The sequence below is a fragment of the Amblyomma mixtum genome, chromosome 5 (genome assembly GCF_055824585.1).
Source record: "Amblyomma mixtum isolate Tamu chromosome 5, ASM5582458v1, whole genome shotgun sequence".
Lineage (NCBI taxonomy): Eukaryota > Metazoa > Arthropoda > Arachnida > Ixodida > Ixodidae > Amblyomma > Amblyomma mixtum.
Window position 1 is genome coordinate 156,495,845 of NC_143016.1, and position 22,328 is coordinate 156,518,172.

General features: G+C 43.9%; 1 long non-coding RNA gene across 1 annotated transcript; it reads left to right on the plus strand.

The window, feature by feature from the left end:
* On the plus strand, nucleotides 1–8,167 carry LOC149344238 (uncharacterized). The gene is made up of 3 exons (XR_016282760.1): nucleotides 1–303; nucleotides 5,845–5,956; nucleotides 7,973–8,167. It is a non-coding gene; the product is annotated as an uncharacterized LOC149344238 (long non-coding RNA).
* The last annotated feature ends 14,161 nt before the right edge of the window (nucleotides 8,168–22,328 follow it).

Sequence of the window (22,328 nt, forward strand, 5' to 3'; positions counted from 1 at the left end):
CTGCCGTTTGTGCTCGCCGCTCGCTCGTTGGGGCATGTTTTGTGTTGTATTTATTTCAAAATCGCTGCTTCAAACTCGTGTTTGGGTTGACTTGTGATCATAGCTTTTGGCACCGCTGGCAGTACAATTTCCAGCCCTTCGTGTGCTTCGTGAAAAAAGTGACCGCGCCGGGAAGCCTCCTGGCTTTTCGTCATGACAGCACGTTGGACTTCACCGATGGAAGCTGCTGCGGCTTTTATCTACCGGAACCGCCTTACAAAAGAAGAAAGCGGTTACTGGAAGGCGTCGAGTCTTCGTTTTCAGGTAAGACCTGTAATAATGCGCAGGAATGCGCGCAATTTGCCACCACGCAAATTAACCACCTAGCACTAAGGCGAGAAGAAACGGAAGAGATGAGGCGCTGCCGCCATTGTTAACCCGCCCGACATTGTGCACGGTTATTTCTGCGGTGGCAAAATGCACTCTACATTGAGTCACTAACTAGCTGTCCTGTCTGTGTTCACAGTGTATCCGTTGCGACGCGAACGCCGTGAAAATAATTTAAAAATTACGAGGAACTTTAGCGGCTAAAGTGGTGAAAGGCGAAAGCCTGAGTGCTGCTTTCTGCTACGCGATTGTTCACCGTACATTTTGTTGGCGCATTAATTAACTGCCAATTAATGACGCTTAAGCTTCGCCTTTAGGAGTGGAACGCGACAGCGTGTTGTAGCGCTGCCACGGAGTCCAAGGAACGCCACCACCCGTTCGGCGCGATGCGTTGCCCTTTGAACGCAACGCTTTTTGAGGAAAGGAAATGGGGCTGTAATTCTCTGTCATCTCGGTGGACACCTGAACCGCACCGTACAGGAAGGGAGGAAGTGTGAGTGAAAGAAGAAAGAGGGGCCGTAATGAAGAATATGAAAATTGTATTTGAGGAAAGGAAATGACGCAGTAACTGTTTCACATATCTCAGTAGACACTAGTCGAAAATTGTATTTGAGGAAAGGAAATTGCGCAGTAACTGCCTCACATATCTCGGTGGACGCCCGTCAAAATTTGGGAGCGCGGACAAATACGCCTTGCTCGTCGGTAAATTGGTTTTTGAGGAAAGGAAATGTATCTGGCTTTGATATCTAGGTGGACACCTAAACCTCGCCGTAACGGGAAGGGAGGAAGATGGGAGTGAACGAAGACAGCGTATTCACTAGACGCACCTTTGTTCATTCCAAACCATTGAGCTGGCATGGCTTGTATACCGGGTGTCCCAGCTAACTTGAACCAAGGGTTTAAAAATGAAATATTGGGGTCAGGAGAGTGAAACTACCTGCATATTGGTGACAGGCATTTGGCGCACCACAGGAAATTTTTTGTATTGCAATTACTTAACTAGTAATTAAAATAATTTTTTTTAAATTTTTAATATTGACTTTAGACACTAAGTGTGATTCGCAAAGTTGGAGAGCACTTTCAGAAACCCCCATTCCATCATTCGCCATAAAGAAAACCTTACGTGTACCTCTTTTTTCGAGCTCGAAAGAAAGCCCGCGAAATACAAAAAAAACCACGTGACGAGCGCATTCGCGCGCCGCGATCGTGCTGCTCTCAACCGTGCTTTCAGTGAACGAAATCAGCTCCGGTATTCATTCGGCGGCCCCGTTTCAGAGGCAGGCCGATATCTTGGTGGTGGTTTCTTCGGCCGTGTCAGCCAGTTCGCGCGTGACGGTGTAAATTGCAGCGAGTGCGCTGCGCTTTGCAGTCGCGATAAAGACTGCCAAGCTCGAAGTTTTCAAATGAGAGGAGTTTTATTTGCCAGTTGCAAAGAAAATAAAAGTGGCGGTTTATGGCTTGGCTGTGCGGCGATGACAGCCGTGGCATGCGGTTGTCCTGACTCCATTTCATTTCGGTTTCTTACCAATTATAAAAAGTGCTCGAATAGGTCACCTTGTGCGACGATACAGCTATGGCATCTTGTAACCAAATCAGCCGTTGCATTTCGTATGACAGCCTCAGGCATGTTTAAACAGACTTCCGTTATTTTGTCTTTAAGGTCTTGCGGTGTGGAAGTTGGTGTGCTGTACACCTTGTCCTTGATATGACCCCACAAAAAGTAGTCCAGAGGTGTCATATCAGGAGACCTGGCTGGCCAGTTCACGGGACCTAGTCGTCCTATCCATTTCTGCGGGAACGCTGCGTCGAGCCAGGTCCGAGCCTTGGCGCTGCTGTGCGCGGGGGCGCCATCGTGTTGAAACCACACATTTGTGGCCCTGGCGAGCGGTAGATCCGAAAGGAAGTCGTCAACGGGTCCTCTGAGGATATCATTGGTGTAGCGATCTGCTGTCAGCGTCTGGTCGAAAAACACAGGCCCGATCAAACTACCGTCGAAAAGTCCACACCAAACACTAAATGACCACTGGTACTGGTGCTGCGTCTGTAAAACCCAGTAGGGATTTGAATCGCTCCAGTAATGAGCATTGTGCAGGTTCACCTGTGAATTGCGCGAAAAACTAGCTTCGTCACTCCATATCACTTTGTTCAAAAAATCCGGGTCGTCCTGCATCTTTATCAGAATCCAATTAGCAAAATCGGTCCTGTTTTGGAAGTCCCGTGGCAACAGATTTTGATGAAGCTGTACGTGGTACGGATGCAGGCGGTGTTTGCGCAGTATTCGCCAAACTGATGACCTGGAGACTCCGGTATCCTCGCTCACGCTGCGCACGCTTGCTTGGGGTTCCAGAGCGAACAGCGATAAAATATGCGTCTCGAAGTCCTCGTCAAAAACAGGTGCTCTGTGTCGTGTGGACGTAAAACTGCCCATCCGTCGCAGCGTCTCGAAGGCACGCAGGATCGTTACTGAACTTGGCCGCCTGACTGGGTGCCATTGTTGCATAAGGTCTGCAGCGCGCCTTCTGTTCCCATGACATGCACCTAGAGCCAGAACCATGTCTGCTTTCTCTTCATTTGTAAACGGCATGTCTGCAGTGCTAGTAATCACTACACCAAAGATTCAGTCTCGCATGAGAGTGGCATAAGAAGAGCACACGACAAACTGTGCTTCACCGCTGCTTCCAGCTTTCAAAATCCTCATTAGGAAACTGCAACACACAGCCGCCAACACCTCGCGGCGAAACATTATTCCCTGTATTTCTCTTTTGCTTCTGAGTGACAAAGCAGACTCGCCATCTCAGTATCTTATCAGATTGGGACTAAGTCGTCGTCGCCGGGTGCCAACTAGCTGACGCGGACGAAAAACCCCCGCCAAGATATCGGCCTGCCGCTGCAACGGGGCCGTCGAATAAAGGCCGGAGCTGATTTCGTTCACTGAAAGCACGGTTGAGAGCAGCACGATCGCGACGCGCAAATGTGCTCGTCACGTGATTTTTTTTGTATTTCGCGGGCTTTCTTTCGAGCTCGGAAAAAGAGGTACACGTAAGGTTTTCTTTATGGCGAATAATGGAATGCGGGTTTCTGAAAGTGCTCTCCAACTTTGCGAATCACATTTAGTTTCTAAAGTCAATATTAAAAAATTTAAAAAAATTATCTTAATTACTAGTTAAGTAATTGCGATACAAAAAATTTCCCGTGGTGCGCCAAATGCCTATCACCAATATGCAGGTAGTTTCACTCTCCTGGCTCCAATATTTCATTTTTAAACCCTTGGTTCAAGTTAGCTGGGACACCCGGTATAGTTCATGTACAGGTGCAGTCAAAAGTAAATGGAAGGCGCAACAGCGTGAAAAACCATGTCTCAGCGCTTTCTAACGCCTGCTCCGGAAACTGCTTAGCTCGGTCGCCAGGAAGCCGCGCGCGCTATCAGCAGCCCCTTGACTCGAGCGTACGGCCATCACTTTCGGCGGCTCGAACGGATGCTTGTTGCTTTCACGGATTTCGCACCACGGATTTCACGGGCGCTGCCTGCCGGTAAATGCGTCATCATCACTAAGCAATCAAAACACGCCGATGATAGCGGCGTCCGCTCGTCGCCACAAGGAGCACGGGCCAGCTGCTGACTATTTTCAAACGGCGCAAATCGCTCTTCAAACTAATCGCAGGCAGCGCCAGTGAAATCCGTGGGGTCACATTTGAAAAGCAACAAGCATCCGTTCGAGCCGCCGAAAGTGATGGCCGTACGCTCGATACAAGGGTCTGCTGATAGCGCGCGCGGCTTCCTGGCGACCGAGCTAAGCAGTTTCCAGAGCCGGCGTTAGAAAGCGCTGCGACATGGTTTGCCACGCTGTCGCGCCTTCCATTTACTTTTGACTGCACCTGTACATAGAACATTACATCATTGTAATAAATACCATGTTGAAGAAAAAAAAAGCTGGCATGGCGGGGTGGTACCGTGCTAGGCTCGCACTCCGGAGACCGGGGTTCGATTCCCAAGCTCGGCCAATTTCCTACTCGGTTTTATTTATTTATCTGGTCTGACTAGAAAGGTTAATTAGACTGATTGGTTGAGTAAGCAGTTAACTAAGCTCAGTCAAACTTACTTGCAGCATCACTATACGATCCCTTTAATTGGTTGCATGGTTAGTAGCCAAGGTACAATTGGCCCCGTTTGAAATTCGCGCACTGTGACGTCGCGACCGTTTCGACCAATTGAAAAGCGTGACATTTCTGTCGATAGCTCCTGCTTACAACGATGAGGCATTAAAGGCTTCCGCCTTAAAATCATTGTTCGACGTGGTTGTGCATTTCTGCCTGCACGCATGTTTTTCGTCGCTATCCGCTCGCAGCGGTTTGACGATAGTGCACGCAACTTGACCTGTTTAGCGTTGCATTATGTGCTGCGCGTACACGCGTCGATACAATTTCTTGAAGTGGCTTCGTAAGCTTTGAACACACCTATGCGAGACGATTAAACCTGCTGTCGAGCTCTAGGGGTATGCTGTGTTCGCTCTGCATTCGACGCAGCTAACCCATAGCTGCCCGCCTTGGTGGCCGGTAGTTCGCGTCATTCGGACTCTGGCGCTGCATACTGCGCTACGCGAGTACGCGTCAGGGCTCGGCATTTGGCATACTCTGCTCGATACGACATCGAGTCGTGTTCGCTGCAGCGGACTGTGCGGCACCAGACCCGCCGCGGTGGCTCAGTGGTTGCGGCGCTCGGCTGCGGACCCGATAGACGCGGGTTCGATACCGGCCTCGGCGGCCGAATTTCGATGAAGGCGAAATTCTAGAGGCCTGTGTACTGTGCGATGTCAGGGCACGTTAAAGACCCCAGGTGGTCGAAATTTCCGCAGCCCTTTACTACGGCGTCCCTTATAGTCTGAGTCGGTTTGGAACGTTAAACACCAATAAACCAAACCAGACCAAGCGATACGCGCTACTGGCCACTGTGGTGGGTGGTTAATCGCGTTGGAATCAAAAGCAGACTGAATACGTCGTCCTCCAAGGCTGAACTGTCGGTGCAATCGCCTCGCAGTGGTGTCTTACAAGCTCAAAAAGCCACATCCAGTAACAGGCTGTATGAACGCGTATTCGCGTAAATAGAGGAGTGATGCGGCTTCCCCAATGAGAAAACTGCCTGTTCGATCATTAGTGTAGCCGTAAAGTGCTTTTAGTGGCAGGCGACCGTGAAGAAAAATCATTGTTGGATGTTGAAGAATAACCAGTCCAAAAATAGGCTCGAGCGCTTTGCAGCCTTTTCATACAGCCCTTTCAGATTAAATATTTCTGAAGAACCCTAAACAGTGCAGAGCTTATCGTGGATTCAAGTGTGAGCAAGTTAACTTTTTTTCTGTTTAAACTTTGCCTTGTGTTTGTGTGAAACTGGCAATACGAATTCTTACCCATTAACACAGTCATTGTGGGTACTTCATCTTCCATAGATTGCAGAGGTGAAATTCAAATTATGATGTTATGCAGGTGAAGTGCCTGCTGTCCAATGGTGAAGAGGTCTGAAAAGGATGTCTCCGCTGTCCAACTGTGGGGCTGTCTTCCTTGTGTGTGCCCGTTCAACGTGTATTGCAGAACACATGTAAGTAATGAGTTTTCTAAAGTGCGTTTTTCTAGAACTCTGTGTTGAGATCATTGTGTTGCACCACTGTGCTTTGAACCAGTGTTGACAGCATATGTTGGCACTTCCCTTTGAAATAGTATATGTGTGTTTCTTCTCAATAAGGCGTCATCCAATACTGCAACTTTGATTCTGGATTTGAAGTGGCGGGCTACAGAGCAGCATTTTAAGGCGATGTTACAGCAGGAGGACAGCCTTGTTATCCTTCTACTGTAATACCTGTGTCACATAGCACTCCTCCTTAACAGTTGTAGCAGTAGGATAACTTTCATTCTTCTACTGTAACGCCAGTGTCGCATGACACTCCTCAGAGACCCATTGTAAGAGGCTGCGCAAAAGAAACCAGGATGAAAGGGAAGACACGTATACCAAAGGACGAGCGCTGAAGTACCAACTGGTAGTTCAGCGCTCGTCCAACTAGAAGTTGGTAGTTCAGCGCTCGTCCTGTGGTATATGTGTCTTCCCTTTCGTCCTGGTTTCTTTTGCGCTGCCTCTTACAATGATGCTTAACCGACTAGCCCACACGAAGTTATTGATCCTCAGAGACCTTTCCAGCGAAGGCATCTGATTTCACTTGAGGGGCAAAATATGAAAGGCATTATAGTGCAGCTGAAATAGTAATTTAACTGTAAACCTTAAGATTTTTGCCATTTCAGTGAGTATACTTGCTCTAATCCACATATATTTGTCTAGGAGATTGTAGCAACCTGGTTGACTCAGATTTTTGGCTTGCTACCTGATGGCATGGCTAAACAACTTGGAAAGAATAAAATATAAGACATGAATGCATGCTGCACTAACATCTGTTTACATTATCAGTTTTCCACATTACCTGGGTTGCACTGTATATACTCAGAAATAGAAAGGAGCCAAGTACAAAGAAAAGCAAACAAAACAACAAAAAGGTAAAATGCAAAATGTCAGTCCTGTCCTGTTGTGTGTGTTGTCTCCGTTTTTTAGCGCCAGTACGCCTTTTGTGTTAACATGTCATGCTACAACCAACTAGCTCAAATCAAAGTATTGCGAAATGTTACCCTCTTTTTCTCATGCACTTAGCAGCAATGGTCATAGTGAAAAATGGCATAGCAATAAAGAAGCACTTGGCTTGTAACATGCACACCTTTTTGGAAATACTAGAGTGTAGTTGTGCTTTTGCCACTCTAAGAAACTGGATTGTCTTACATGGCTCTGCATCTCAATGTGACTAATTGCATCATGTTTTGTTATGAAGGCTAGTGCGTTTTAGTGCTGGTTATTGCATTACTATTTCTACTTCCTCTGTCTACTAGTGAATCGTCAGTTTGTGTTGCACTTCCTTCTTTATCACATTTAATTTTTTTAGGTATTGCACATTTCAGTGTTGTGTCAAGGGCATGTGGAAGAGCTGGAATTACAGAATTGCTCTTAGCAGGCCCGGCCTCTTGTGTGATATACAGGCAGTGCTCCTACTGTGGCATACTATTTTTATTTTTGAATATTTGCTATTACACGCACTAATCTGTGATTTTCATCGGCATGAAATCATTTTCCCATATGATTTGTGCAGTTAACGTTATAAAAAGGCAAAGTACACAATTACCGTTTTCACTTCTTTCTTACATCGGAACCTACTACTATTGCATGACACCATTATTGTGAAGGTGTAAGTTTTGTTTTATTTTAAACAACTACATGATTTCTGACTTGCATGCTTCAACAGGCATGAAAGCATAGCACCATATGACACTATGCAATCAACAAATGCAATTCGATCTTGGCCGCGCCGGTGTAATGTCGATGGAGGCGAAATCTAGAAGCCCGTGTACTGTGCGATGTCTGTGCATGTTAAAGAACCCGAGGTGGCCAAAATTTCCGGAGCCGTTCATTGCGGTGTTCCTCAAAGCCTGAGTCGCTTTGACGTTAAACCCGCAATTAACGTCTCATTCCTGGCTGTGACTGTAGCATAGAAATTTTATTCCTGTGTTCTGGTTCCTGCAGGTGCATGCATTCATTTATTGTTTCGAGATTGAAAGGGCTGTGTACAAACTCTGGACGGAATCCAGAAGGATGCAGTATTTCTGAAGTGGGCCACCACAACTGCATGGTGAAGAGAAGCAGTGGTACAGCGCAGCTTCATTGGCAACTGCTCAGGAGAAGGATATTGGAAGGCAAGGAAAAGACTCTACAGAAGGCACTCAGGCAAGTGAAAATGGATGCACTCACAGGTGATTACTGGTTTTAGCTGGATTTAGCACAGATGTATATATTCACTCCGTCAATGTATTCGAGAATTTCAGTAAAACGGCGAGTTGAGCGAGTAGGTACATCTTGAGAAAAAAACAGCGCAGGAACAGGGACACAAGAAAAGAAGACGACGGGACAGGCGCTGTCTAGACACTGAAGGTTTATTGCACGGAAAACGAAAAAATATACTCTACAAACAACCAGGAGCACGCATGATCGACGCCAACAACACTGATTAGATGTTACAATCAGCCATGATCTTCAAGAAACGATATCTCACAGTCATGAACGAGGACGGATGGAGTGCTTACGCATATGTCGTGGTTTTTCTGAATATGAAATGCTTCGCTAATTTCCCTAGTTAATCTATATTTATTATTGTACAAGACCTTTGTGTCGTTAAAAAGTGGAAAACATTGTTGGGCAGCAGGCGCGGAGGTGTTGCTATTACATTATTTGTAGTGCAAGGCTAGGTTAGAGGAAGGGGCCCCTTTCAAAGAGGTGTTATGTTCACGCAGGCGGGAATTTAGGCATCTTCCCATCTGGCCTATATAGTTCTTGCCGCACGTGAAGGGAACCCTGTACACCCACACCCTTGGCACAAGGGACGAACTTTAAATCATGATTTACTTCACTCTTTTTTTACTTTGTTTTTGTCTTTTTTGTTTTTCTTCTCTGCTTTCCCTATCAACCCTGGCGCAAATTTTGCCCACCTTATTAGGTGCTGAAAAAAGCACATCTACCCCATATCTGCGGCCTACCTGCTTTAAACGGTGGAACAACTGGTGAACGTAGGGCACGACAGCAAATTTCTTTTTAACCTGACCTGAAGGCTGCGGTGTCTCGTGCCTACAAGAGGGCTTAATTTTTTTAAGTATTTTATTGCATGCCAGTATTATAGCATCATCCGGAAAGCCTGCTGACCTCAGCCTCTGAACTTGTTGACTAAAACTGTGACTGATAGCATGCACGCAAGACTTGTTAATCGCAGAACCTAAACAAGAGACGGCTATACCACATTTGACTATCTTGAAAAAGCATGGAAGTCTGTCACAAAAAACTTTAAACCTGTGCGCACTGGTGTGAAAAGACATAGGCGCGAAGCATTGCGCCTACTGGAGGAAATGAACTTAGAGCGCTTTCACTCCTTGGTTAAAAAAGCAGATAAGAACTTTCTGGAACTATTTTTTTCAGCGAAACCCACAAACCCGACATTCCATTCCGCTGTATTGTTACGGAACACGCTACCTGGCAATGTGAGGTGTCAAGGTTTTTGCAAAAAAATCCTGTGTTCTTTGGCAATAGACGATCCGTTACTAGTGTCTAATTCCTTGAAGGTGGTTGAATACCTGAAGTGCCATAATCCCGGGTTGTGTAACGTGTTTAGTGTCGATGTACAGGACTTATTTTATTCTCTTCCGCACGATACTCTTCTGCAGTGTGTCAGCAAATGTATAATAGATGCTAACGATGAGGAAGATTTCATTTCGAAATGCGGAATCTCGGTGGGTGCCTTTTTGCAGCTGTTGTCATTTTATCTAAAAGCTACTCTTGTTGAATGGCAAGGCAGACTGTTTACTCAAAAATCGGGCGTATATGTATTGGGTCAAAAGTGGCTCCGGTACTGAGTAATATTTTTCTTTGTTATGTCGATAAGGCCATTGAAAGTAATTTGAGCTCGCAAACAAAACGCGTCTTCAGGTATGTAGATGATTACCTTGTTTTTGTTGAGAACGTTGACTTCCAGGGACAGATAGACAGCATTTTAAAGGGTTTTGACGATTGTGGACAAGGCTTAAAATTCACCTTCGAAACACCGCAAAAGAATGAACTGCAATTCCTTGATATTAGATTGGTGTTAAAGCCAGACCATGTGTGCTGGTCTTTCTTTCAGAGGTCAGTGAAACCCTTGCTCAGTTACCGTTCTGGCCATTCCAAGATAGTCAAATGTGGTATAGCCGTCTCTTGTTTAGGTTCTGCGATTAACAAGTCTTGCGTGCATGCTATCAGTCACAGTTTTAGTCAACAAGTACAGAGGCTGAGGTCAGCAGGCTTTCCGGATGATGCTATAATACTGGCATGCAAAATACTTTAAAAAATTAAGTCCTCTTGTAGGCACGAGACACCGGAGCATTCAGGTCAGGTTAAAAAGAAATTTGCTGTTGTGCCCTACGTTCACCAGTTCCTCCACCGTTTAAAGCAGGTAGGCCGCAGATATGGGGTAGATGTGCTTTTTTGAGCACCTAATAAGCTGTTCAAAATATGCGCCAGGGTTGAAAGGGAAAGCAGAGAAGAAAAACAAGAAACACAAAAAACAAAGACAAAAAAGAGTGTGAAGTAAATCATGATTTAAAGTTCGTCTCTTGTGCCAAGGGTGTGGTGTACAGGGTTCCCTTCACGTGCGGCAAGAACTATATAGGTAGGCCAGACGGGAAGATGCCTAAATTCCCACCTGCGTGAACATAACACCTCTTTGAAAGGGGCCCCTTCCTCGAACCTAGCCTTCCACTGCAAATAATGTAATAGTAACACCTCCGCGCCTGCTGACCAACAATGTTTTCCACTTTTTAACAACACAAAGGTCTTGTACAATAACAAAGATAGATTAACTAGGGAAATTAGCGAAGCATTTCATATTCAGAAAAACCACGACACATGCGTAAGCACTCCATCCGTCCTCGTTCATGACTGTGAGATATCGTTTCTTGAAGATCATGGATGATTGCAACATCTAATCAGTGTTGTTGGCGTCGATCATGCGTGCTCCTGGTTGTTTGTAGAGTATATTTTTTCGTGTTTCGTGCAATAAACCTTCAGTTGCTAGTGAGCGCCTGTCCCGTCGTCTTCTTTTCTTGTGTCCCTGTTCCTGCGCTGTTTTTTTCTGCATTCGAGAATTGCAACTCAGGATTTGTTAGTTGTTTATTAGGAAGCACAAAACAAAGGATAATAACAAATGTACGGGATGGAAGCTAGTGACCAATTCACTGTAGGTATGTCATGATGTGAAGGTTTGTGTACTATCAGCAACGAATGAAATGCGAACAAGAAAACATCGGTGGCAACACAATAACACCAAAGTATTAGCTCCTGGATGAGAAATACTAGCGAGGTTATATAACACGTCTGACGAAAAGTCTTCGCGCCTTGGAAAATAAAATAGCGGAAGCCAGTATTCAGCTTCCCCTGGCTAAGAGCTGCGTATTTTGCTGTCCGTGGTTCAGCTGTCTTGTTCGCGTTTCATTTCTTGCTGATAGTACAAGAGGTTAATTGATGGGCATAGTTTGTAGCTCATGTGAGGGACAGTATAAACAGCTTAAATGGCGAGGTTCTGAGAGCAATGGGGCAGTGCATGAGCAGAAAAACTAGCCAGGAATTAACAACTTTTGATGAATTCTCAGCTTTCATGCTTTAGAAATAAGGCTGTTGGTATTTGGCAGCCATGTGCTGTGAAGCTCGGTATTTTAAAAGTGTTGAGGCCTAAGGGATTCTGATTCAGTGTTGGCATTCATGGGTGCTGTCACATTAGCCATCCTCCTTTAATGCAAATAGCAGCATTTGCTAGTTGTGTTTGCATTGGGATCATTATAGCAGTGCATATCATAATAAATATATAATTTTTCTCCCTTAATCTTCAGGAACTGTCGCTACACACAAATGGATTCAAGCTGCCATCAAGGCAATGAAAGATATTCGACTTTCTCGGAAAAGATGCACGCTATGACGCGAGGGGCCTCCGGTGTGACTCATTCGCTGCTTTTGTCTACTAATAATGCTAAGGTAGCTCTTAGGGAAATGTGAGCGTTTTTTTTTTTGTTCTTTCAGTACGTACTTGCTCTTCGTGTTTGTCAAGAACATGAATCATGTAGTAATTATTTGCATGCTGCTATGTACATACGACCGTGCTCAAATTTGAGAGACCCCTGTGAGTTCTTGCCGAATTTTTCCAAACTGCATGCGGGCGCCGCCTGACGAAGCAATCCTGTTGTCGAGACTGATGCCCATATGCAATATGGCACGTTTCAGCATGCACTTGCATTGGTTTCTTAATTTTGCTCACGATAGTACGTCCAAACATTGAGCATCACTATGAAGACATGTTAGGTAACAAATTTGTTTCTGGATGCTTCACCCTTCCTTTGACATCATCCCGGAATGCTACACCAACCGCACCAGGAAACAGTAAACCAAAGCACACCAGAGCTGGCATCAGCCGGCTGGGTCACACCAGATGAGAACACACTATGCCATGTCACAGAACCCATTTCTGAAACCCTGGTCTGGAAACATCAGGAAGGGTAATTTGCCAATTTTCTTTTGTGCGAGTGTATCACAGTGTTGCGATTTTGAGATCACCACACGCACATAGCGGATGCACTATGTAGCTCGGAACACTGTGGCAAGGTAATAAACAACCAGTAAACATTCGACTGGATGTATTTAGATCTTTTAATAAACAGTCAGTTAAATGTGAACTGCAGGTCATTTAAATAAAAATGCCAAGTAATAAACTGGCAATTAAATGTGAACTGCAGGTTTATAAACAGTCAGCTAAATATGTATTGCCAGTCAATAAAATCTCAATTTGGATCTATCGAGTTAAGTTAAAAATAGCCGATTGGAATACTGTGGCCAATTTTAAATTGAAACTCAACACGAAAAAGTGTATAAACTGTCAATTAAACCGCAAAAGAATTCATAATAAACTGGCAATTAAATGTTAACTAAATATAAATTTAGTATTAATTGACATGCAATTAAATGTTAACTGCAGGTTTATAAATAGTCAGTTGAATATGTATTGCCAGTCAATAAAATCTCAATTTGGATTTATCGAGTTAAGTTAGTAAACAGCCAATTGGAATATGGTGGCCAATTTTAAATTCAAACTCAACAAAAAAAGTCTATAAGCTCTCAATTAAACCGCAATACAATTTATTGCCGAGACTCAATAAGTATTTAAATAAAACTGGGTACAAATTTTTGTAAGGGAAAGAACACGGAGCAATTATCTGCGTAGATAACAAATTAGCAAATTTTATTTATTTGTACTATGTCGTTGATGTAGAAAACGAACAGAATACGTCCCAAAATACTTCCCTGCGGCACCCCTGATACCATCTCTCTCAAGCGTGATTTGTGATTTTTTATCTCGGTAGATTGCGATCGCCTTGTGAGGTATAAATGAATTAGTTCTATTGCTACTACACTGAACCCATCATGTTATATTTTATAAAGTAAGATGGCGTGATGTACACCGTCGAAAGCAATGCTAAAATCTAAGTACAACCCCAGTGCCATCAATTTATTTTCAATGTTTTCTAATATTATTTCTTTTCAGACGAAAAGAGCACTTTATGTGGAACATTTCCCAAACCCAAACTGGTGACGTGTTAGGAGGCTATGTTGGCCACAGACACTTTCAATTCGAGCGTTAATAACCTTTTTAAAGCCTTTCGAAAACAAACGTAAAATTGAGACGGCACGATAGTTCGAAAAAGTGTTCTTATCCTCACCTTTATAGATTACCTTCACCTTAGGTACCTGCGTGTAATTTGGAAGAACGCCACTAGAAATTGCTATGTTGAATGTGTGCGAAACGACCGGCGCGATTAATCTATCACATACTTAATGGGCTTTGTTTTTAAGTCATCGGCATCCCGACTAAGGCTATTCTTAAGGCCTTCAGAAATTATTATCACTTCAGCAATAGAAGTAGCCTGAAGGAAGAGGTGACGCGGACATCGCGGGATACACGTAGCAGATACAGAAGGGTGCAGTGCATTACCTACACGAGCAAAAAAGTCATTAAAGTCGTTCGCTAGTTCTTCTCCCTTCAATATGGCGTTATGAACGACAAGGTGGTCACTACAATCTGACAGACTTTCGGCTCAAGATTGCGTTTAATTTCTTCCAAGTGGCATCAGTGTTACGTAGGCACTCATGATGAAAAATTCGTCTTTAGTACTCTTGTTCTGACTTCCTAATTTCTTTGTTAAGCTCATTTCTAAATGACATAAATCCTCTTAATTTACTGCGGTCACGAGACTTAAGTAACGACTGAAACATCTTGCCTTTGAACTTGATAATTTTAGCAAGTGTCAGCTAACGGATGTTTTTTTTATTTTTATTCTACCGGAGAGTTCTTGTCGGAAAAGACATAATAGCACTGCTTGAAAAATTCCAAGAACTTGTCATAGGACGCATTGGTGTCTGTTAACATCAGTACTTCGCTCCAATCAACGTGCAATAACTTCTCCCTAAAATGTCAAACGTTAGTGTTAATAAATCAGGATAAGTTATTTCTGCAGCTTCAAGTTTCTGGATAGGCTACAGTTCTTCCGTCATTACGAAAATGGGCATATTATCGCTCAAGTCAGAGTTTAACATATTGGAAATAACTTCTTCGACAAGAGAATTATTAATAAATATATCTAGTAAAAATGCACATGACGGCGTAATTTGTGTTGGTGATGTCATCTCATTCCGAAAACTGTTGCACTCCCGAACTAGTAGTAGATAAAAAGAGGGTCTTGAGTCCTTTAGGACATCAGTATTCAAATGCCACCTAACGTTAGTGTATACCCATTACCATTTGCATACGGTAGCAAATTGCTAAGCAAATCAAGAAGCATCTGGAACATTATCATTTGAATGCCTATATACGACTACAAGCATATTTTTGCCGTTTCGAATGCACAAAATTTTGTAGTCAGAAGTACACGTAGCAAATTCATTAAATAGCTGGAACCCTGAAAGAGGTATCTGCAATGACGCACCCCTGTATCGGCTGTCCCGCCGATTCAAATAGAAATGTCCATATCCAGGGAGCACCAAGTGCTCAGAATCTTCATTGTACCCAGTTTTGGTGAGCATCAGCACATCAAAGTTATTACCACAGGAATCGAAAAGCCTCAGTATGTTGTCTTGTTTAGTCCGGACAGAGCTTGCGTTTCAGAGGAAAAGTTTAAAGCACTTTCTGTTGCCTTCTTCCTTCTTACGATATGCGCAAGTTTTTGTGGGGGAATGCTTTCATTAGCGATGGTACACTAGAGAGCACACGTTTTCATGGCCAGGCTAAAATCTTCTAGCTTGGTGGCGTGGTTAAGCATTTCCCGGGTTGTCCTGTATGGTTCTTGCCGCAAATAAAAGATGCGACATAAACCGCATGGTCCGCACATTGCGCGAACTGCAACTCATGTTTTACTTTACACATTTTTTTACTGTTTGTTTTTGATCTTGGCTTCTACAGCCAAAGATAGCGGAATATTAAGAGCCAAATGCAAGACTTCTACCGTACATCGAGAGCCTACGTCCTCTAGCCGGTATGAAAGCTTAGGTCTTTTGGTAAGTATGAAAAACCAGTTCCTTCCATTAGACAGGAAAAGAAGTGTGCGGCAGTACCGTACATTCATCAGTTGTCCCCCCGGCTAAAGCAAGTAAGCAGTAGATATGAGGTAGAAGTCTTGTTTTCAGCTCCTAGTAAACTAGGAAAAATTCGCGCTATCATTGACAGAACACCCACATAACAAAAAAAAGTAAAAGAACGTGCCAAATAAAACATGAGTCGCAGTGTGCACCATGGCCTGAGGGTGTGGTCGATGTCGTCCCTTTTACTGGATGCAAGAACACTATAGCGCAAACCGAGAAATGTGAAAACACGCGACTACACCAGCCAAACACACATTTAAAAGGTTCTCGTTCCTCCAACCTAGCTTCGCATTACATAGATTGTTGTCTTAACAGTTCCAGCTCCTAAAAAAAATGCAGTTAACAAGAGAAATATGTGAGGCATATCGTGTTTACAAGAACAGCGACATGTGTGTGCGCACAGATGTTCGACGAAATATTGTACCCGGGTTCCGATTAGTAACGCATTCTGTATTTTGTTGAGGAAGCAAATGCGCTTTTGTTTGTAGACTGAGTGTGTATTAGGCCCTCTATGACCCAAAAGTGAGGCCAAGATTGTGTATTAAGTATACAAAAGTAAATTATCTTTGTTAGTTAGCTATATGGGGTTTTATGGCGCATAAGCAACTATGGCTATCATGCGCCAAACACAAGGTTAGATGATGTTATGTTAACTGTATAGAGCTTACATTATAATAGATTTAAAACATTCGCTTTCTTTAGAAACTTACAAACAAGTGAAAACTGGACAAGTGTTTTCTCGCCTAAAAGCAATGCGGGGTGAAATGCAATGTGTTCATTGTAAAATACCGTAAAAAAATTTTTTTTCTATGTTCTTCGAGATGCGAACAAGAAATTAAAATGTGATTTACTGTGAGCTCCTCAGCACACATTTCACACACAGGTTTGTCTTTTTTTGTTAATAAGATGTTATGGGTGATCTGTGTGTGACCTATGCGTAAACGACATAAAATTACTTCGATAAAACGCTCTTTATGGCGGCATGATTTCCATTCTTTTAAAATGGGCTTTATGGTATGCAGCTTGTTGTTTTCTTCATTTTCCCAAGAAGCTTGCCACTTGGCTCTTAGTTTGCTATGTACTAACTTCATGTAATCCCTAGGAGGCAGATTCACATTTTATTTCCATGGTTCTGGCCTGTGCAGCACACAAGTCGGGTCTCTCATTGTCCCTAATGTCAACGTGACTGGGAACCCAGCAGAATTTTATAACATGTTTTTGTGCTGTGACCTTTACTATATTGTGTATGATGCTTCCTATCAGTGGCTCCGTGGCATTTTTGGAGTTTAATGCTGTAAGTACGTTCAGTGAATCTGTATAAATGATGCTGTTTTTGATGTTTTCATTTGTTATTTTCTGTACAGCAACACAAATGGCATAACACTCAGCGGTGAAAACTGTAGCACATGAGGGCAGTCGTACTGCATTTTTATTTTTTCCTTGTATTACTGCGCTTCCTATATTTGCATGAGTTTTTGACCCAGCAGTATAAAATACAGTATAATTTCTGTATTTTTCCTGTAGTGCTAGATATTCTTGTATTATATGGTCGTGTGGCGTACAGGTTTTCCTGAGGCGTGTTAGTGTGACGTCGCACACTGTGGGGAGAGTGTACCGCGGTGGTAGTGCTTCATGTCTTGGGGCAATATTTTTAATTTCATTTAGTATGTTCAGAGCTTAGCATTTTTCTTCGAAGCGCAAGAGCAACGGCTGAATCGCGTGAGGCTTGTTGTTGAAGAGTATTCGAGATGAGCATTTTGTGACAATTGGGTAACAGAGATGTTTGGGCTGAGAAAGGATTTTCAGGATGTATGTACAAGTTAGTGCAGTTCTTCGATCTTCTAAGGAAGGTTCATTAGTTTTCACATACAGGCTTGCTATTGGGGAAGTTCTGTAAGCACCGGAAGACAACCTTAAACCAAGATTGTGGACAGGATCCAGTCGTTTTATGTAGGACGGTCTTGCTGAGCCATATACTGTGGACCCATAGTCTAACTTAGAGCGAACCATAGAACGGTATATATGTAACAGGCATGCCCTATCAGACCCCCAGCGTTTTCTTGACAGTAGTTTCAGTACATTGAGGGCCTGAGAACCTTTTTTTTAAAGCTGTTTATATGTGACAAGAAAGTCAGCTTTTTATCGAAAGTTACCCCTAGAAATTTATGCTCTTGTTTGACAGGTAATGGGGTTTGGTTTAGATATAGTGTGGGGTCGGCCTGTAGGCCTCGTCTCAAAGAGAACAGAACCGCTACTGTTTTCTGAGGAGAAAATCTAAATCCGTTTCTATCTGCCCAAGTAGCCAGTTTATTTATTGTTATTTGTATCTGTCGCTCACAATTAGGTATGCTGGAAGAGGTGCATGCTATTTGGAGGTCATCTACGTAAACTGAGTACATTATGGATTTTGGGATTACTTTTCCTACGGAGTTCATTTTGATGATGAATAAGGTCGTGCTGAGGATGCACCCCTGGGGTACGCCAGTTTCTTGAATAAAATCGTTAGAGAAGGTTGCGCCTAGGCGGACTCTGAACGTGCGGTTGGTTAGGAAGTCGCTCAAACAGCTCAGCATCCTGCCACGGATACCTAGGTCCGTTAGGTCCCGGAGGATACCGAACCTCCACGTGGTATCGTAAGCCTTCTCCAGGTCGAAGAAGACCCCGATAGTGTTGTTTGTGGATGACCGCTTCCCGGACTGTGTTCTCAAACGAACAAGGTGATCGGTTGTGGAACATGTCTTTTTAAACCCGCTTTGGTGTATATCTAAAATTTGCCGGGACTGAAGTATGAAGGTTAGTCTGATGTTTATAATGCTTTCGAATGATTTTGCTATACAGCTAGTGAGTGCTATTGGCCTGTAACTGGTGGGACTAGTTGGTGGTTGGCCAGGTTTTAGGAAGGGTACTATGATTGCTTCTTTCCATGCTTGGGAGATTTCTCCACTCATCCATTTTTTATTGAAAAATTTTAGGAGAGCCTCTATGGCAGTCTCAGGGAGGTGAGCAAGCATGGCATAATGTATATTGTCTGGGCCTGGTGCTGTCATTTTACCGGATGTTAGTACTGTGTTTAGCTCCTGCATTGTAATAAGCTGATTGTAGTCTTCATGTATGCATGTTCCAAAGGGAATTTTTGTTTTTCTACTATTGTTTTGTGCTTTTGAAATGTGTGTGTGTAGTTGGATGAGCTTGAAACTGTGGAAAAATGCTCACCCAATATGTTGGCCTGCTCTTCTAATGTTGTTTGAGTACCGGGTGTTGTTAGCATTGAAAATGTGAATGGAGTAAAATTTCCTGTGAACTTCCGCACCTGCTCCCACATTTTCTTTGATGATATTGAGCTGTTTATGGAGTATATGTACTGTGTCCATGATGCCCTTTCAGCGTTGCGTCTAATGTATCGTGCTTTGGCTCTAGCCCTTTTGAAGATGAGCAAGTTTCCTGCAGTCGGATATCTGCGAAGGTTGCCCCAAGCCTTGTTTTGCTGCTTTTTAGCCAATGTGCATTCATTTGACCACCAAAATTTGTGTTTTTCGTGCAATTTCAGGCGTTTGTGGGATTGCTTCTATTGCTGCAGATATTAAGCATGTGACAAATTTTTCATTCATTTCTTCTATCGTAAGGGTTTCGGCATTTTCTTTTTCCAGTGTGGCCTTCGTTCTGAAGTATTGATGATGCACAGTATTGATATCTAGACAAACCTTAGAAGAAATAAAAACAGATGCCAGTTTATTCTGTAACAATCTACAGGAATGGTGCCGAAAAAATAGCTTGATACTAAATGAATCCAAATCAAAATGTATTCTTTTTCGTGCACCCGGAGTCCTACCTGGAATATCTCCCACCATTACTTTCGATCCGTATACATTTGGGCTGGAAACGTGTGTGAAAACGCTTGGCGTGTTCTTTTCCGAGCACATGTCCTGGAACGAGCATGTTCAACATCTGTCGACAAAGCTAAGTAAGATTGTAGGTACAATAAACAAACACCGTCACACCCTCCCACTAGCTACAAGAAATCTCTTATATATTGCCCTTTTCCATCCACAACTCCGCTACTGTATACTGCTTTGGGGAAATACCACCAAGTAAAACATCAATAAACTTGCCTTAATACAAAAAAGGGTCATCCCCATTATTCAAAACACATCATTTTTACAACACACAGGACCCCTTTTTCTGAAACATTGCATTCTAAAAGTGGAAGATATGTACTCTTATAACATGTTAAGTAAGTACAAGAATGCAATACAAGGAAAAGCTGAGACATCTCTGACCTTAGCTAGACTGCAAAAAACAACAAATACCTATTCATTTCGCTATCAGTCACCATGGCTCATTTCATTTTCCCGTACAATGTACGGAAAACAACGACTAAACACTCCATACCGCATGCGCTCAATGAACTGGATGAAAAACAAATAGACATTCTGCAAATGTCGCACAAGGGAATTTTTAAAATTTTTGTTTAACCTGTACCTCAGATTTTTTTTAATCTTGTTTCAAGTGTCTATTTTTTTCATTGTTTCTGCACGTGACAATTGACAATTGACTGCTCTTTTCAGAGGACTGTTTTATCGATTTTTGTAAAACTATGTGCTGTGCAAGTGCTTGCTGTCTGGATGGCGGGAGTTTTGTCAAGCTGCAACTAAGCAGCTTTTTCTTCCGTCACCTTTTTTGCTCAAGTAAAATAAAGAAACTTCTTCTTCTTCTTAAAAGTGCCCAATCGGCAAGGTGAATATTCCATCGCCGTGGCTTCGTAGGGAGGATGAATGTAGCTGATGTTAGCTTTAAAACCGTATGTAAGTGATCACGTCCCCGAGGGTCGACTAAAACTTCCCAAAGGATATCATTAAAAACCGATGGAGATGCAAATGCTAAATCGAGGCAGGACATTTTTCCAGAGCTGGGGCAGCAGTACGTGGCTTTTCCCGTATTCATCAAACTGAAAGGGGGTTCGCGTACTAGTGAACTCAGCTATACAGTTCACCAAACAGCTGAGCGGACGGCAGCAAAATCACAGTCAGTCTACACAGACAGAGAGCTGGAGCCGCGCGCCGGCACACTTCGTCGTCAACTTCTTCGTCTGCCATCGAGGCAACCTGAGGCGCATTCATAATAGTTCAGGCGCGTTCATTGTAATTCACTACAATGGCCCCGGGATGGAAGAGGAGCCATCCTGGCGACCTGTGGTGATGGCAACAGGAGCGGGTCGTAATAAGTCTTGAGGCGACTGACATGGACAAGCTCATGGACAAGTTTGGACAACATGGACAAGTTTGGCCGGGTCGGGGAGAACGCCTTCCTTAGATACAATGTGACCCAAGATGGTTAGCTGCCGGGCGCCGAAGTGGCACTTCTTCAGATTAAGCTGTAGGCCGGCGTCGGTGAGGCAAGTCAGAACCTGCTGCAGGCGCGTGAGGTGAGTGGAAAAATCTACCGAAAAGACAACGATATCGTCCAAGTAACAAAGGCACGTATGCCACTTCAGCTTCCGTAAGACGTTATCCATCATTCTTTCAAATGTAGCTGGCGCGTTGCACAGGCCGAATGACATAACGGTGAACTCGTAAAGGCCGTCGGGGGTAACGAATGCGGTCTTCTCACGGTCAGCGGCAGCCATCGGGACCTGCCAGTAGCCCGAACGCAAGTCAAGAGAGGAGAAGTATTCGGCGCCTTGGAGACAGTCAAGAGCGTCATCGATGCGGGGAAGCGGATAATTGTCTTTGTGGGTAATTTTGTTCAGTCGCTGGTAATCGACACAAAATCTAATAGAACCGTATTTCTTCTTGACCAGCACCACCGGAGAAGACCAAGGGCTGTGAGAGGGACGGATGACGCCACGGTGCAGCATGTCTTCAAAGTGCTCACTTATCACTTGACGCTCAGCCGCAGACACGCGATAGGGGCGCTGCCGAAAAGGCGGGTGGGAGCCGGTCTCAATGCGATGAGCCACGGTTGATGTACGGCCTAAAGGCTGATGGGCTGCATCGAAAGCGAAGCGGAAAGTGGAGAAGAGCTGAAAGCTGCTGACGGTAGGTGGACGGAAGAGTATCGTCGATGGCGGCGCGGAAAAGTTCGTCAGGCTCAGGTTCAGTAGCGAGCTCGGAATGCATGGCGTTTAGAGAGACCGCTGGCTGCCTCGTGGACATTAAGGGCAGAGAGAAGGCAGACAGGTTGAATGCAGCCAGGGGACTCACCAGGTAGCAGGGTAAGGGCACATATGTTATTCGAAAGAATAAAATCCTCGATGAGCTTACCCCTGGAATCAGTATGCTCACTTCTCCACAACGGGAGTGTGCGTTAAAATCCCCAATTATCACATATGGTTGAGGCAACTGTTCTAGAAGTTCTTCTAGATTATGCATGGCAATTGTGTTGTGCGGTGGTATGTACACAGAGCATATTGTTATCGTTTTATGGCTAATCATGCTAACTGCGACCGCTTCTAAGTTCGTCTTTAATGGTACCTCTCTTGCAGGGACATCGCTTTGCGTAACGATAGCGACGCCTCCTGAGAGTCGGCTAGCTTGCACTCGGTCTTTCCGGAAAATATTATATTTTTTTAAGATGTTTGTGTGCTGTGGCCCAAGGTTCGTTTCCTGCAGGCACACAGCTGTAGGTGCCATTGTTTTCAGCATATCCGTTATGTCTGTGTAGTTTCTGTGTAGAACTCTACAGT